Source organism: Tachyglossus aculeatus, chromosome X2 (assembly GCF_015852505.1).
Source record: "Tachyglossus aculeatus isolate mTacAcu1 chromosome X2, mTacAcu1.pri, whole genome shotgun sequence".
Taxonomy (NCBI): Eukaryota; Metazoa; Chordata; class Mammalia; order Monotremata; family Tachyglossidae; genus Tachyglossus; species Tachyglossus aculeatus.
This window is the reverse complement of record NC_052100.1, coordinates 12,758,888-12,773,353: the sequence shown is the minus strand read 5'-3', so window position 1 is coordinate 12,773,353 and position 14,466 is coordinate 12,758,888.

Below are 14,466 nucleotides of genomic sequence, written 5' to 3'. Positions count from 1 at the left end.
TGAAGTGCTTTTTTGGTTTATTTTGATTTCATCAGGGCACCTTAGCTCCAGAAACTCCTCACTATTGGCTTTAAAGCTCTGTCACCTTGCCCCCTCCTAACTCACCTCCTTTCTCTCCTACTACAGCCCAGCCCCCTCTAATGCTAACCTTAGACCTGTACCTTGACCTCTCACCCACATCCTCCCTGTGGCGTGGAACACCCTCCTTCCTCAATATCTGACAGACAATATATCTACCCCAGCACTTAGAACAGTGCTTGACACATAGTAAGTGCTTAACAAACACTATAATAATAATTCAGAAGTGCTAGAATTGGCTGATGGCTTAAAGTGCTGGGAGATGTAATCGGGGAAGGCTTGTCAGAATAAGTGGGATTTTTTAGGAGGACTTTGAATGTGGGGAGAGCAGTGGTCTGTAGAATTTGAGAAGAGAGTACCAAGCTGAGGAGACAACATGCGCAAAGAAATGGAAGTGGGAGAGTCTAGGGCAAGGTAGATTTAGAAGGTTGGCTTGGGAGCAAAGAAGAGAGTGAGTTGGTGAAGAGAGCAGATAGGTAAGGTGGGGTGAGTTGGTGGAGACCCTGGAACCCAAATGTGAGGAGTTTTTGTTTGAAGTAGAGAGACGCTGAAAATCAGTGGAGGATTTTGAGAAGAGTCAGTCGGTCAGTCAATCATATTTATTGCATGCTTACTTTGTACAGAGCACTGTACTAAGTGCTTAGGAGAGTACAATATAACAATAAACAGACACATTCCCTGCCCACAACAATCTTAATGTCTACAGGGGTGGGGTGACAGACATTAATATAAATAAATTACAGATATGTACGTAAGTGCTGTGGGGTTGGGAGGGGAGGATAATAATTATGGTACTTGTTAAGCAAAGCAGCATGACATAGTGGATAGAGTACAGCCTGGGAGTCAGAAGGTCATAGGTTCTAATCCCAGCACCTCCACTTGTCTGCTGTGTGAACTTGGGCAAGTCACTTTGCTTCTCTGTGCCTCAGTTATCTGTAAAATGGGGATTGATACTGTGAGCCCCACATGGGACAGGGACTGTGCCCAACCCAATTTGCTTGTATCCACCCCAGCGCTTAGTACAGACCTGGCACATAGTAAGCACTTAACCAATACTATTATTAATATCATTATTATCATTACATGCGTACTTTGTGCCAAGCACTGTTCTAAGTGTTGGAGTAGATACAGGCTAATCAGGTTGGACGCAGTTCCTGCTGTCACAGCGAGGTGAGGTAGGAGGGGACAAGGTGATTGAGTGCTTTAAAGCCAATGGTGAGGAATTTCTGTTCGGCGGTGGATGGGTAACCACTTGAGGTTCTTGAGGAGTGGGGAAATGTGGCCTGGTCATTTTTGTAGAAAAATGATCCAGGCAGCAGAATGAAGTATGGACTAGAGTGGGGAGGGACTGGAGGCAGGGAGGTCAGTAAGGAGGCTGATACAGTAATCAAGGTGGGATAGGATAAGGGATTGGATTAATGAGGTAGCAGTTTGGATGGAGAGGAAAGGGAGGATTTTAGTGATGCAGTGAAGGTTGAACCGACAGGATTTAGTGGTGGGTTGAATGAGAGAGAGGAGTCAAGGATAAAGCCGAGTTTACAGGCTTACAAGACAAGAAGGATGGTGGTGCCATCTGCAGTCATGGGAAAGTCACAGAGAGGACAGGTTTTGGGTGGGAAGATAAGTTCTGTTTTAGACATGTTAGATTTGAGGTGATGGGAGGGCATCCAGGTAGAGATGATTTGAAAGCAGGAGGAAATGTAAGACTACAGAGAGTAGATTTGGGTATCATCTGCATAGAAGTGGTAGTTGAAGCCATGTGAGCAAATGAGTTCTCTGTGGGAGTGGGTGAAGATGGAGAGTAGTAGGGGTCCCAGAACTGACCCTTGAGGGTCACCCACAGTTAGGGGATGGGAGGCAGAGGAGGAGCCCAAAAAAGAGACTGAAAATAAGTGGCCAGAGCGATAGGAGGCAAATCAGGAGAGGACAATATCGGTGAAACCAGGATTAAATCATGTTTCCAGGTCATCGATAGTGTCTAGAGCAGGATAGGTCGAGGGGGATTAGGATGGAGTAGAGGCCATTAGATTTGGCAAGAAGGAGATCATTGGTGACCTTTGAGAGGAAGGTTTCTGTGCAGTGAAAGGGATGGAAGCCAGATTGGAGGGGGTCAAGGAGAGAATTGGAGGGGAAGAACTTGAGACAGAGTGTGTAGACAACTCGCTTAAGGAGTTTGAAGAGGAATGGTAGGAGGGAGATGGAGCGACAACTGGAGAGAGCCATGGGATCAAGGGAGGGTTTTTTTAAGATAGGGGAGACGTGGACAGGTTTGAAAGCAGTGGGGAAGAAGCCATTGCAGAGTAAACAGTTGAAGATGGCTGTTAGGAAGGAAAGAAGGGAGGGGGCAAGTGTTTTGATAAAGTGTGAAGGAATGGGGTCAGATGCATATGTGGAAAGGGTGGATTTTGAGAGAAGTATCTCCTCTAGAGATCCTGCCTGGAAAGATGGGAGAGTCGAAGAAGGGGCAGGAGGGGTGAGGGACTGGGGTGGGGCAGCGGAGATTTTAGGGAGATCACACCTGGTAGCACCAATTTTCTCAAAGTAGATGGGCAGATCATTAGGGGCAAGGGATGAGGGATACAGGGTGTTTGAGGAGGGAGTTACGTGTCTGGAACAAGGGGCATGGGTGTCAATAAGGATGGAGAAATAATTTTGCCAGGTGGAGAAGAGAGCAGCATTAAAGCACGCAAGGATAAATTTGAAGTGGATGAAATTGTCCTGAACTCCTGATTTCCACCAGCACTACTCTGGCAATCATGCACAAGAACAAAGTAGGTGGACTGTGGGGGTATCCAGGGCTGTGAATTAGTGGTACAAGACCGTTGAAGGGATAGGAGACTGAGTGAGTTGAGTTCAGTAGAGAGCGTGGTGTTGAGAGCATCAGTTTGGTCATCAAGGGAAAGTAGTTTGAGTGTGGAGGTTAAATAGGGCATGATGACTTGAGAAAATTGGACGGCATCAAAAGCTCAGAAGTCTTTGTTGGCAAAAAGCACAGATTTGTGGGGAGGAGGTGTGTAGAACATAGGTGAGGAGGTTGTGGTCAGAAGGAGATTTCTCTGTTGTTGAGGGTAGAGATTGTGCAGTGGCTAGAGATTATGAAATCGAGTGTGTCCAAGTTGGTGAATGGGTGAGGTGGGGTGGAGCAGGAGGTCAGTGAAGTTGAGGAGTGCTAGAAAGTGGGCAGCGGAAGGGTCATCAGGAACATCTACGTGGGTACTCGTGTTCCCAAGGATCAATGTAGGGATGGAGAAAGAGAGAAGGAATGTGAGAAAAGTATCAAAATGGTTTAAAAAAAGTTGGAGGTGGGCCCTCAGAGACGGAAGATGACTGTTACTAGAATCTGGAGTGGGTGGTAGAGGTGGATGATAGGTTTGTGATGGTGAGGAGGAGGAGTGGCTGGGTCAGGAACAGGTCAAGGATGAAGGGAAGCTTTCCTCTGATGGAGTGGGGGTTCCATAGACTGCACTTAGTGGAGGCTGTGGATGAGGGGGGAGATTCTGGGAAAGGGGATGGCATGAGGGGTGGAGAGGAGTTGGATGGGAGTGAGTTGATGGGGTCCAGAGGAGGGGGAGAGGGACGAGGGGTGATGCGGGGACAGGATGACAGGGATGGGGTGGGGATGGGTTGGGGGGGTGGAAGGCAGCATGGCCTAGTGGATAGAGCAAGGTCCTGGCAGTCAGAAGGACCTGGGTTCTAATTTTCTGCCACTTGTCTGCTGTGTGACCTTGGGCAAGTCACTTCACTTCTCTGTGCCTCAGTTCCCTCATCTGTAAAATGGGAACTAAGACTGTGAGCCCCATGTGGGACAGGAACTGTGTCCAACCCAATTAGCTTATATCTACCCCAGTGCTTAGTACAATGCCTGGCACTTAGTAAGTGCTTAACAAATACCATTTTTTAAAAAAAGGAGGGGGAGAGGGAGGTGTGGTGGGAGGGGAGGACTGGGATCCACTGACTAGATGGTGGGAGGGGCGTTGAGGAGTCATGGTGGGGTCCGTGAAATTTAAGCATTGGAGGTGAAGTAACGACAGCAATAAGTACATAATCTGATGATACCCTGAGGAGATGGTTGAATTGTGTGCAGAGCCTTGGGCCCTTGAGAGCTAAGAGGCCAGGGTTTAGGAGAAAACAGGGGCTGGGTTGGCCTGAAGGCAGGATTAAACAGCAGCTGGGTTGGTTTGAAGGCAGGCCGTGGTTGATATGTAAAAATGTAAAAATCTGGGTCTTTGTCACCTGGGGGTTAGGCAGCCAAACCTTGATCTGGGTTCTCCACTGAGGAATCAGGCCCTACTGGAGGGAAAGTGGGAAGATGAAGAAATGGACACTTCTCAGCTCCAGCAGATCGGGAATACCACAGTCCTAGTGGGAGGGCAGAAGGTAAGCAGTAGCTCTGATGGCCAATGACCTGGTTCGGCTGAGGCCGCTCAGCAGAGAGATATCGGTGTCCAAGGGCAGGTCTCTATCCCGAGAGATGGTCAGTCAGTCAGTCGCATTTATTGAGTGCTTTCTGTGGGCACAGTACTGTATTAAGCGATTGGGAGAGGACAGTACAACAATAAACGGACACATCCCCTGCCCACAATGAGCTTACAGTCTAGAGGGGGAGACAGACATTAATGTAAATAAATAAATTACAGACATAATAATAATAATAGCAATAATAATAATGGTATTTGTTAAGCACTTACTTTGTGCCAAGCACTGTTCTAAGCACTGGGGTAGATACAAGGTTCTCAGGTTGTCCCACGTGGGGCTCACAGTCTTAATCCCCATTTTACAGATGAGGTAACTGAGTCACAGAGAAGCTAAGTGACTTGCCCTAAGTCACACAGCTGACAAGTGGTGGAGGCAAAATTAGAACCCATGACCTCTGACTCTCAAGCCCATGCTCTTTCCACTCAGCCACGCTGTTTCCAACATGTACGTAAATGCTGTGGGGCTGGGATTGGGATAAATAAAGGGAACAAGTCAGGGCAATGCAGAAGGGAGTGGAAGAAGAGGAAAGGAAGGCTTAGTCAGGGAAGGCCTCTTAATAATAATATTGGTATGTGTGCTGATTCTCCGGAGTTCCTCTCCCCCACCCCAGCTGATTTCCGGAGCCCAGGTGCCAATGTCATAGCTTCCCCATAATAGCATTATTATTATTATTATTATTATTATTAGGAAAAGGAGGAAGAGGAGGAAGAGTGGATTTAGGCATATTGAATTTGAGGTGCCAGTGGAACATCCAAGTGGCAATGTCTTGGGGGCAAGAGGAGATTTAGGATTAGATGCAAAATCAGGGCTGGAGAGGAAGACTTGGGAGTCATCCACGTAGAGGTGGTTGCTGAACCCACGTGAGACCATGGTCTCTCCTAGAGAATGAGAAGAGTAGGGGACCCAGGATAGAATCTTGGGGGATGCTCCCAGTTGAAGAATGAGAGGCAGAGGAGAATCCAGCAAATAAACCTGAGAAGGAGTGGTCAATGAGGTAACAGGAGTACTCCTAAAACTGAGGCTTGAGAGTATTTCAAGAAGAAAGGGGTGATCCACAGAGTCAAATGCAGCTGAGAGGTTGAGGAGAATTAGGACAGAGTAGAACCCTTTGGTCAAGGCTACAACAGGTCATTGGTGACCTTAGACACTGGTTTCCTTGGAGTCAAAAGCCAGACTGCAGTAGGTTGAGAAGAGAGAGTTGGTGGAGAGGAAATTAAGGCAGTAGATGTATATGGTGTGTTTTAGATAGGAGCAGAGGAGTGGGGCAATTGCTGGAAGGAACTGGGTTGGGGGTGGGGGGTACTAAGAGGTTGAAGAGGGCCAAGGAGAGCAGGACAACTCTTCCCCATTTACCTGTGAGATGGAGAGTGGGAGAGGATGAGGACCCCTGGAGAGAGAGAGAGCAGCAGGAGAAATAGTGAGTGTTATCACATAAGACCCAAGTCTCAGGGATGGTGAGCAGGAGTGAGCAGGCCAGGGACCAGTTGAGAGAAAAAGGATTTGCCTAAAGACCACAGGAGTATCGAGTTGAGAGAGGGATGTGTTGGGGGGTACTGGAGGAGAGAAGGTCAGAATCAAAAGGGAGGGGTGAGTTGCAGGGAGGGCATTGAGAGAGAAGGGGGGCTAGTCAGGGCTGCAGGAAAGGGTAACAGGGATGGAGTTCTAATCCTAATTCTGCCACTGGCCTGTTTTGTGAGCAAGTCACTTGGGGATAACAACACCTGCACCCCCTCCTTCTTAGACTGTGAGCCCCGTTTGGGAAAGGGGTGGTGCCTGAGCTGATGATCTTGAATCTAGCACAGTGCTTAGCACATAGTGAAGGATGGAGAGTCCCATCATGAATGACAGGTGGGCTGAGAATCTGCAAGTAGGCAGGCAGAGCAGCAGCACATTGTGAAGTGCGTGTGCAGTCTGGCTCTGCCTCTAGTCTGCTGTGTGACCTTGGACAAGTCACTTTACTTCTCTGTGCCTCGGTTACCTCATCTGTAAAATGGGAGTTAAGACTGCGAGCCCCATGGTAGCCAGCTCTAGCCAGAACCGGGACTAGAACCCAGGTCTCCTACTTTCCAGAAAAAGTATTCTTTCCACTGGACCAACAGCTCTGGCACCTAGCAAGGACTAAATAAATATTATTATTCACATTTTAAAGCTGCATTGCCATTCACCACATGTCATTCGAACGATCTATAACTAATTACGAGCTGTATTGATCCTGCACTCCTGGAAGATCAGGTGGGAGAAAGTCAAAAGTATTGTGAATTTTTATTTTCACTGTGTTCACCCCAGGCGAGGGGTGGAAAAAGAAGCAGGACCCCAAGAGGATCATTTATTCAAGTCATTGAAAATTAGCTGGGGGAGAGGCTGGGCAAATTTAAATTTTAAGTTTGGAGTGTTGACCTCCCTACACTGATAAGCAGTGAGAAGCAGCATGGCCTAGGAGACAGAAGGACCTAGGTTCTAATCCTGGCTCTGCCTCTAGTCTGCTATGTAACCTTGGGCAAGTCACTTCACTTCTGTGAGCCCCATGTGGGACAGGAACTTTGTCCAATCTGATAAGCTTGTATCTACCCTAGCTCTTAAAACAGTGCCTGGCACATAATAGGCGCTTAACGAAAACCATCTGGAAAAAAAACAAGGATATGCCTATTGCATCTTCCTCATGTTGCACTTCATTCCTCTTTTCCCTTTCCATTTTACTCTGCTCTGGGCCAGCTCCCTTTTCTGGAAAGTGGAAAGAATTCTATTGACATTCACACTCATTTGTTGGCATGGAGACCCAACCCAGGTTATCTAAGAAAAGCGAAGACATTAAGTGAGGCCCCAGTCTACAAAAATCTAGCTTTTTCAGAGCCCTGACCGTCTCTACTTGTAAACACCATTCATTCATTCATTCATTCAATTGCATTTATTGAGCGCTTACTGTGTGCAGAGCACTGTACTGAGTGCTTGGGAAGTACAAGTTGGCAACATATAGAGACTGTCCCTACCCAACAGTGGGCTCACAGTCTAGAAGGATCTACAGTTTAGAAGGGGGAGATCTAGAAGGGGGAGATCCACCAGATCCACTTGGATCAAATTATCATCAGTAAGAATAATAATAATGGAAACTGTGGTTCTTACTATGTGTCAAGCACTGTACTGAGCACAAGATCATCAGGTCAGACATATAGCTCCTGTCTCACATGGGGCTCACAGCCTAAGTCAGAGGGCGAACAGGTATTGAACCCCCATTTTGCAGATGCAGAAACTGAGGCACAGAGAAGTGAAATGACTTCCCTAAGGTCACACAGCAGGCAGTTGGCAGAGTCGGGCTTAGAGCTCCGGGCCTCGGATTCCACCAGGCCACGCTGCTTCTCTTTCTTCTTCTTCTTCTTCTTATTCCCCCTTGTAAACACCTGATCCAGTGGATCTATTTATCATCAGCCAGAATCACTCTGTTAATGACATTTTTGAATCTATAGTGTGGTCAGGATCCAGGTGATCCAGATATTTGCCGAAAGTTCCAGATTTTTCCTTAATGTAGACCATCACCTTTATGGAGGAGGGCAGGCTGGTAGAAAATGGAGGTGGGCTGGTAAACTTCTGTCCTCATTTACAAGGCGACTATAGATCGGTCCTCTCCACCATGGGAGAGTGAGGACCAGCAGCATCATGAGGCCAGGCCCTCTGGGAGACACCTGCAGGCACCATTATCCCTAAACATTGAGCCCCATCCCACCCCATCCCATTCACTCCAGAACAGTCCTTGGCACATAGGAAGTGCTTAACAGATACCATCATTATTCTTATTCCAAACTTTAAGAATGATGGGATTGAGGTGGTTGTGAATGACTGGACTGTGAGGAGCATGAAACAACTCCTTTGGCCACAATGTTCTCTAGCTTCTATGACATTTATTTTTGTTTTTGTCTTTACCTGTTTTTCTGTTTTTTACTGTTTCCTAACATGTCTGTCACCAACTCTCCCATACTTATTCTTTGATTGTGAGCCCCTTGCAGACTGGGGCTCAAGTCTAATTTTTACCTTTATTATAATATTATCATTACTATTAATAATTGTGTTATTAATAAAGATGATGGTATTTGTTAAATGCTTACTGTGTGCCAAGCACTGTTCTAAGCGCTGAGGTAGGTAACAAGGTCATCAGGTTGTCCCACATGGGTCTCACAATCTTAATCCCTATTTTACAGAGGAGGTAACTGAGGCACAGAGAAATGAAGTGACTTGCTCAAAGTCACACAGCTGATAAGAGGTGGAGCCTGGATTAGAACCCACGACCTCTGACTCCTGAGCCTTTGCTCTTTCCACTAAGCCATATGTACCAGGTGCTTTACTAAGCGCTGGGGTGGGTACAAGCATATCAGGTTGGCCACAGTCCCTGCCCCACATGGGGCTCACAGACTTAATCCCCATATTACAGATAACTGAGGCACAGAGAAGTGAAGTGACTTACCCAACTTTCCCAGCTCTTGGTACAGTGCTTTGCCCACCATTGGTCCCTAACAACTACTGCTACTACAACTACTACTAGGAGTTTAGTTCCTGAAAGTATCAGCCACCAAAACTACTGCTCTCCCACCTCCAGTCTCTCTCACCATACCTCAGTCTGTTCAATCCAGACAGCCAAAGTGCTATAGCCACCTTCTTTCTTGCCGTCCTCTCACATGGGCTTGAATCATCATCTCTTTGGTGACTTAAGCCTGACTCAACTGTCCTATTTCTTTCTTCAAAAGATCCTTCCTACCACCCCCCTCACCTCTTTTCCCTTTTGAAAAGGAGATGTAGTTTTTGATGTTTCCTCTCAGTATTGTGGAAGTGGCTCTCTGTCAGGCCTGATGGAACCAGCTCAGATGTGCTCTGCATTTTCCGGGGAGAGAGAGAGAGAGAACCACTCCAAATCAATGGCAGTTCAATTCTCAACCCTGCCAGGCTGTTTGTTATAATTTCATTAAGTGTTCCCTGTGGGGGTATAAAACAAGACATCAAACCGAGAGCTTTCTCTCCCCTCTCCCCTTTCCCCCCTAGCCGCCCCCCAACATAAGGCCGGCCAAGATGCAATTTCAGCAGAGAACAGAACATGGCGTGTATGAGCTTCGATGGGCTGTAATTTTCATTTCAAAGGCTGTGAGGTCTGGAAAAACAGGAAACTGAAGGTTGAAAGCATTCCTGTCCTCTGCACACACACTGCCCTCCAAAGCAACACTTTCTACCTACTGCAGTGAGGCTTAAGAGAACAACACACAAGGTTGGGGTTCTGTTCCTGGCTCTGTCACTGACTGGGAGACCTTGGACAAGTCAGTTCCACTCTCTGCCCCACTAGAAAATTGGATTCTTGTCTCCCAGGGTGGTAACAGCAAGTGGCACAATGCCCAGAAGGCCCTCAAGGCAAGGATCTAGAGCAACAAATGTGGGCCGAGGGGTCGGGGGAGGGGGGGAAATTTGAAAATGAAAACCATTTCTACTAAAAATACAATGGATTATCCATATTCATTTTCTCTAATTGCACTTTGCTCTGTATGAACACGTTATAATAGGAATTATGGTCTGTATTAAGCACTTACTGTGTGCCAAGCACTGATCTAGGTGCGGGGGAAGATACAAGAACGTCAGGTTGGACACAGCCCCTGCCCCACATGGGGCTCACAGTTCAAGTAAGAAGGAGAGCAGGTATCTTTAATCCCCATTTTACAGATGAGGAAACTGTGGCCCAGTGAAGTGAATTGCCCAAGGTCACAGAGCAGGCAAGTGGTGGAGCCAGGATTAGAACCCAGGTCTACTGATTCCCATGCCTGTGCTCTTTACAACTAGGCCATTCTGCTTCTTACTGATAGGGCAATTTGTAACACTGTCTCAGCAACTGGATGGAAATGAGAGTCTATGTTTAAGTAATGAGTGGTCAGAGGAAATGGTTGACTGGAGCTCAGCAAAAAAATGAGCTAAAGTCCAAAGTGTTGGAAAAAGAGCAGTTGTCAGAATCATCACCATCCATCTCCGACAGCGTTGTCAGTTTCTTCGCTGCAAGGAAGAGGAAGCATTGTGCTATATGAATTTCGGAGTAAGTTCGCAATGGAATTAATACCTATAGTACTATATAGAAGAACAATACTATATTATTGTACATAATGCTATATCACTGTATACTATTACAGCTATTAATTATAGTACTTATATCTAATGATTAATTAATTAATCTAATGATTAATGATTAATGGGGTTCTGTTCCTGGCTCTGTCACTGACTGGGAGGCCTTGGACAAGTCAGTTCCACTCTCTGCCCCACTAGAAAATTGGATTCTTGTCTCCCAGGGTGGTAACAGCAAGTGGCACAATGCCCAGAAGGCCCTCAAGGCAAGGATCTAGAGCAACAAATGTGGGCCGAGGGGTTCATTAGGCCCTATTGAGAGCTCACCTCCTCCAGGAGGCCTTCCCAGACTGAGCCCCTTCCTTCCTCTCCCCCTCGTCCCCCCTCCATCCCCTCTTTCTTACCTCCTTCCCTTCCCCACAGCACCTGTATATATGGATATATGTTTGTACATATTTATTACTCTATTTTACTTGTACGTATCTATTCTATTTATTTTATTTTGTTAGTATGTTTGGTTTTGTTCTCTGTCTTCCCCTGTGAGCCCACTGTTGGGTAGGGACTGTCTCTAGATGTTGCCAATTTGTACTTCCCAAGCTCTTAGTACAGTGCTCTGCACATTGTAAGCGCTCAATAAATACGATTGATGATGATGTTGATTAATTAGGGATTTTAGTATTACATTAGTAGAAAGAAAATGGGCCTTTCCAGGTGCCATTTGCCACTCTTTCCTAATGGAGAGTCATAGGGAGTCATAGGACTGCTAGACTGTGAGCCCACTGTTGGGTAGGGACTGTCTCTATATGTTGCCAACTTGTACTTCCCAAGTGCTTAGTACAGTGCTCTGCACACAGTAAGTGCTCAATAAATATGATTGATAGGATCCGGGTTCTAATCCCAATTTCATCACTTGCCTGCTGTGTGACTCTGGACAAGTCACTTCTCTGGGCCTCAGTTACCTCATCTGTAAAATGGGGATTGTGTGAGCCCCACGTGGGACAACTTGATTACCTTGTATCTACCCCAGCACTTAGAACAGTGCTTTGCACATAGTAAGCGCTTAATAAATGCCATCATCATCATCATTATTATTATTACTTAATGTCTCAGGGCCTAGGCTTCCTCAACTGTAAAATGCAGATTCAATACCTGTTCTCTCTCCTACTTGGACTGTGAGCTCCACGTGCGACCTGATTACCCTGTACCTACCCTAGCGCTTGGTATAGTGCTTGACACATAGCCAGTACTTAGTACAGTGCTCGGCCCCCCAGACTGTACTAGAAATTTCTCCCCACTTCTAGACTGTGAGCCCATTGTTGGGTAGGGATTGTCTCTATTGGTTGCCTAATTGTACTTTCCAAGTGCTTATAATAATAATAATAATGGCATTTATTAAGCACATACTATGTGCAAAGCACTGTTCTAAGTGCTGGGGAGGTTACAGGGTGATCAGGTTGTCCCACGGGGGGCTCACTGTCTTAATCCCCATTTTACAGATGAGGTAACCGAGGCACAGAGAAGTGAAGTGACTTGCCCCAAGTCACACAGCCGATAACATTGTAGCAGTTTGGATGGAGAGGAAAGGGTGGATTTTAGTGATGTTGGGAAGGTTAGAACTGACAATATTTGGTGACTAATTGACCATGTGGATTGAATGCGAGAGATGGTCATTCATTCATTCAATCGTATTTATTGAGCATTTACTGTGTGCAGAGCACTGTATTAAGCACTTGGGAAGTACAAGTCGGCAACATATAGTGACGGTCCCTACCCAACAACGGGCTCACAGTCTAGAAGGGGGAGATGGACAACAAAACAAAACATGTAAACAGGTGTTGAAACCGTCAGAACAAATAGAATTATAGCTATATGTACATCATTAACAAAATTAATAGAATAGTAAATATGTACAAGTAAAATAAATAGAGTAATAAATCTGTACAAATATATACAAGTGCTGTGGGGAGGGGAAGGAGGAAGAGGAAAAGGGGGGCTCAGTCGGGGAAGGCCTCCTGGAGGAGGTGAGCTCTCAGTAGGACTTTGAAGGGAGGAAGAGAGCTAGCTTGGCGGATGTGTGGAGGGAGGGCATTCCAGGCCAGGGAGAGGACGTGGACCGGGGGTCGATGGCGGGACAGGCGAGAACGAGGCACAGTGAGGAGGTTAGCGGGGGCAGAGGAGCGGAGGGTGCGGGCTGGGCTGGAGAAGGAAAGAAGGTTAGGTGAGGTAGGAGGGGGCGAGGTGATGGAGAGCCTTGAAGCCGAGAGTGAGGGGGTTTTGCTTGATTCGTAGGTTGACAGGCAGCCACTGGAAATTTTTGAGGAGGGGAGTAACATGCTCAGAGCGTTTCTGTACAAAGATAATCCGGGCAGCAGAGTGAAGTATAGACTGAAGTGAGGAGAGACAGGAGGATGGGAGATCAGAGAGGAGGCTGATGCAGTAATCCAGTCGGGATAGGATGAGAGATTGAACCAGCAAGGTAGTGGTTTGGATGGAGAGGAAAGGGCGGATCGTGGCGATGTTGTGGAGGTGAGACTGGCAGGTTTTGGTGATGGATTGGATGTGTGGGGTGAAAGAGTGGAGTCGAGGATGACACCAAGGTTGCAGGCTTGTGAGATGGGAAGGATGGTAGTGCAGAGAGAAGTTAAGTAACTTGGCCAAGGTAAATTGTCTGTCTCCCCCTTCAAGACTGTGAGCCCATTGTTGGGTAGGGACTGTCTCTATATGTTGCCAACTTGTACTTCCCAAGCGCTTAGTACAGTGCTCTGCACACCGTAAGCACTCAATAAATATGATTGAATGAGTGAGAAAGGGGTCAAAATCATTTTTAAGAAAGTTGGAGGTGGGGCCGGGGGGGGCGGTGAGACAAGGAGGATGGTGGTACTGTCTACAGAGATGGGAAAGTGCTGGGGAGACCAGGGTTTGGGTGGGAAGATGATGAGTTCTGTTTTGAACACGTTTAGTTTGAGGTGTTAGTGGGACATCCAAACAGCAGTGTCCTGAAGACCGGGGAAAAATAGGAGACTTCGAAATAGAGAGAGAGATTAGGGCTGGAGATTTAGCTTTGGGAATCATCCAGGTAGTTGAAACCATGGGAACGAATGAGTTCTCCAAGGAAGCGGGCATAGATGGAGAATAGAAGGGGGACCCAGAACTGAGCCCTGAGGGACTTCCACAGTTAGAGGGTGAGAGGCAGAGGAGGAGCCTGAGAAAGAGACTTAGAATTAGCGGAGGAGAACCAAAGAGGACAGTGTCAGTGAAACCAAGGTAAGATATTGTTTCTAGGAACAGGGTGGTTGACAGTGTCAAAGGCGGCTGAGGAGGATTAGAGGCTGTTGGATTTGGAAAGAAGGAGATCATTGGTGACATTAGAGAGGGCAGTTTCCATGCAGTGAAGGGGAGAAAAGCCAGATTGGAGGGGCTCAAGGAGAGAATTGGAGGAGAGGAGCTGGAGACAGTGGGTGTAGACAACTCACTCAAGGAGTTTGGACAGGAATGGTAGGAAGGAGATGGGGCAATAACTGGAGAGAGCCATGGGGTCAAGGGAGGGTTTTTTGGGGAGAGGGGAGACATGAGCTTGTGATACCTGCATCATGACTCTCCTTGATTGTCTCCCTTCTGTTCTCTGCCCACAGAATACCCCTTTAATCCAGGAACATTTAGTGAAATCATCATTTCACTAAAACATTCCATCTGGAGATAATGGAAAGGGAGTTGGGCTGGAAGTCTCAGGAGTCTTGGCTGTCGTCGACAGGAGACTCGATTATAAACACCATCATTATCCTGACTGGGTTTATCTGGGTGTTCGTGTTTATACGTGTGTATCATTATCGG